Here is a 4,253-nt window from a genome sequence, read left to right as displayed (position 1 = left end):
ACTAGGTTCATGTTCGTGCCATTTATCAGTATGGTCAGATTTTAGCTTTCTACATAACTCTCAGTGGATTACTCTTCCAAGGATGTCATGTTTTCTCGTACTCTTTCTATGCCAGCATGCTACATTCACTTACTATATGAGTAACGCTTTCATCTTTTGATTTGCATAGCCTACATTGGGAATCTTTTTGGTTTTTTTCTATCTTGGCTTTTATCCGATTAGTCCTTAATGCCTGATTGTGTGCTGCTACTAACAAACTTCCTGTCTCCTTTTTCAGCCTTCCTTTCTGCGACCGTAACTATTTCTCACTACTATTATTTGCAGCAACTGTCATTGGGAATCTACCATGCAACGCCTTCTCCTGCAAGTCAGATAACCTTTGTTCTTTTTTCTGGTTGTTAACTTCGTTTGGATTTTTGGTTTTCCTATGTCTTACTGTCACTCTAGCAGCTCTTTACAAGCTTCCTTCACTATTACCTACTTAGGATTCTAAATCTACTCTAGTTAAGTTCACGCAGTCTTCTACTCACATTAACCCCCTTCTACCTATGTTATTATTATTCTTTCAATTTTGTTTTCCATTTCTTGCCCAGTATCTTCCTGACACCTAGGGCAAAGAAACTTATTGTATACATTGGTAGGCTATTAAAATGAACACAACAGATTGTTCATTTACAAAGTCAATTTATGTGATAGAAGGAAAGAGGAAAAAGAAAGAAAGAATAAAGAAAAAAGAAAAATAGAAAATAGGAAAAAAAGAAAACAAAGAAAAAGGGGACAAACAAAGAAAGAAAATTCACAGCTACAATGCTCTTCTCAATACGTGTGACATACCAGTTAGAACAATCTTTTACGCATCTTGCGTGGATAGTTAGCTAAGGATAATTCTCAAATAGTTTAGAGTTCCTGCTTCTCATCATTTGAAGTGCTCCTACAATTACTGGCACTGTAACCGTCTTGATATGCCACATTTTTTCGACTTTAATGAGTAGATCTTTATATTTTCGGAGCTTGTCAAATTTTTTTGCCAAGATATTATAATTACAAGGAATGTTCATATCGATCAATAAACAGAGTTTGATATGCTGACACAGTCATCGGAGTGTCGACCAAGATGGTTAACGGCATTTCTACTGGTTTTTTACGTCCTGAGTTCAGATCTCACTGAGGTTAACTTTGCCTTTTATTCATTCTTTCAAGGTCGATATAATAGTACCATTTAACTACTAAGATCAATGTATTCGATTTATTGTCTCCCATTAAGATTGCTGGCCTTGAGCCAATATAGCAAAGAGTTTTATTAAAAAAATTCAGATGGTGTTATTTTTGCTTAATACCAGAGTAGCACTGTTTGAGAAGGCGTATATATCTATGGATGCCTCCAATTTTGTTTATAATATCACTTTGTAACATAGTCACAATGATGCATATGAGAAAAAATTATAAACCACACATAAAAACGAACACCCATATTCAACGATGATAAGCAATAAGGAGAATTTTATGAATCCAAGATCATATTAAAAACATGTATCTTACATAGATATTGTTATCCTAAAGAATTATTTAATATAGAAAATTGGCGCAAAAGACATATTGATCGTTTGCGCGCTTTAAGACAACCGTAATTCAGAAATTCAAAAATGTTTGACAAATGTCAAAAAGATAGAAACAAACATTTAAAGGCGTGTAAACATCGCCGGTAACTGATTTCGAATGTGTTCAGTGTTTATTTTTGAGAGGCACGAAACGTTTTGTCAATTTATAGTATAGAGTACTAATAAGAAATAAAGGAATGAATATAACTGTATATGTGTGTTCTGTACTGATTTGTTAGAGTTCATTCCTTCAGTCAATTCTATCGCATTTTCAGACCTAATCACTGAAAAAATATGTATATAGCTATGACATGCATATATATAAACACATATGTGCACATACGCGTGGTTGGTGTGCGTGGGTTACTAGTTTTACTTCGGTTGTTCTGTCAAACAACCACCGGCTTCAATGTCAATTAGATCTAAGAGATCTATGTTTTAAGCAGTCTAATAAATGCTGCACAACACACACACACACACACACACACACATGCATACACGCATACGCACACGCACACACAAAGACACACTTATGTACGTATGTATGTATGTATGTATGTATGTATATATGTATGTATGTATGTATGTGTGTGTGTCTGTATGTATGTCTGCATAGACACATAGACATAGTATATGTGCAACAGGGCATGTTTGCACATATAAGTTTCTTTCACATTCTCAACACTCACCATGCATTTGAGCTTAAATTTATAGTCTGGACGTATGTAGAAAATGTTTGTGACATGTTAGTGCTTATGTGACTGTATGGAATGTCTTTATCTGTTTCTAAGTTTATCGCTGATATATAAAATATGAAAATAAAACAAAATATATTCCTCAAAATCGTAAAAATAAAATTCGGGTATCTACTCTTATTTCCCCAAGTTTTCTTTTTTTCTCTGTCATTTTGCCTATCTATCTATCTATCTATCTATCTATCTATCTATCTATTACTCTTAATTTCTTTTTCGGTATCCTATTATCTCAGAGAAATATAAAATTGTACATATATAAGCTCAAAAACCTATCGAACTTAAAATCTGTAACGCGCGCACGCACACACACACACACACACACACACACACACACACACACACACACACACACACACACACACACACACACACACACACACACACACACACACACACACACACATACTCACACACACACTCACACACACACTCACTCACACACATACAAACACACCAAAAGACACACACAGATATATATATATATATATATGCATACATACTTACGTACACACACACACATATATGTACATACATATAGCTCGTGGCAAAGTACTAATTCCTAGTCACTCTCCCTGTCGATATATATTTCTCTGTGTGTGTTCACGTGTGTATGTGTGTGCCTATGTATATAAAATTAATATGTTATGCAAACTAAAACGGTTGCCGCTGAAATATTAAAATCATATATGTGTATATATATATATATATATATATATATATATATATATATATATATATGTATGTATGTATGTATGTATGGAGGTATGCATGCATGTATGTAGGTATGTATGTATGAAAGAATGTATGTATATTTATATATGTTGATAGATATAGAAATATATATATATATATATACATTTACTCAAATTCATATATATGTATGTGTGCAACTTAACTATATATGTACATATGCATGTGTGTGTTTTCGCGTGTAATTTCAACAGTAGGCGTCATATTTTGTATTAAAGCGTTAATTTGAAAGCGAAATGAAACAAAACAAAACGAACAACACGAAAGAATATATTAAGAAGCAATTGTATTTTTAAAAAATAAAATTTAATGTTTAAAAAAAAGTCAACATAAATAGATAGGAAATTTTATGGAAGCCAACAGATTTACTTGCAGATAATGGGCAAAAAAAGCATTGAAGGTCGGATAAGAAAAAGTGAAATGATCAATAGTTCGAAACCATTTAACATAGAATCGACTTGCGAATTTACTGTTATATCATGCTTGTTAAGAATATGTTTTGTAGTATTGTGTTCAGTAAATTATGTTTGCCACAGCAGACATAATAATCTGCGTTGTCTCTCTGTAATAACATGGACTCCATTGCTGACATTATTTCATCTAATGTGATTGATATTCACTGCTGCAAGCCCGCTTTATTTTCTTTTTCCTTCTTTTTTTTTTTTATTTTCATCCTGAAACGTCTTCGCTGATCTCCTTGAACAATCTGAGATTTCATTTTTTTTTCTTCTCTCTCTCTCTCAAAGGACACAATTTTCATTTTCATTTCCTTTCGCACACGGATACACACAGATAGATATACGCACGTACACACAAACGTTGTTATCATAGATGTTTTTGTTTACTTTATCTACAAATGATTAAAGTGCTAAATCCAATGCTTTATCCTAATATTGAAAATATGTAGGGCAATCTCATGCATATGTATGTAGTAAAGAAGATTGCAAATGCTGCTATGTATTTCTTGTTACATACATATACATACACACATACCTTCATACATACTTATGTACCTGCATACACACAGAAACACGCATGTACGCACACACACACATATCTATGTATCTACCTACCCATACGTCAAACTACATATGTGTGTCTGTGTGTGTGTAATACATATGTATAAATATAATATATTATATATATATAT

The sequence above is a fragment of the Octopus bimaculoides genome, chromosome 3 (assembly GCF_001194135.2).
Source record: "Octopus bimaculoides isolate UCB-OBI-ISO-001 chromosome 3, ASM119413v2, whole genome shotgun sequence".
NCBI lineage: Eukaryota > Metazoa > Mollusca > Cephalopoda > Octopoda > Octopodidae > Octopus > Octopus bimaculoides.
This window is presented reverse-complemented; position numbering follows the sequence as displayed.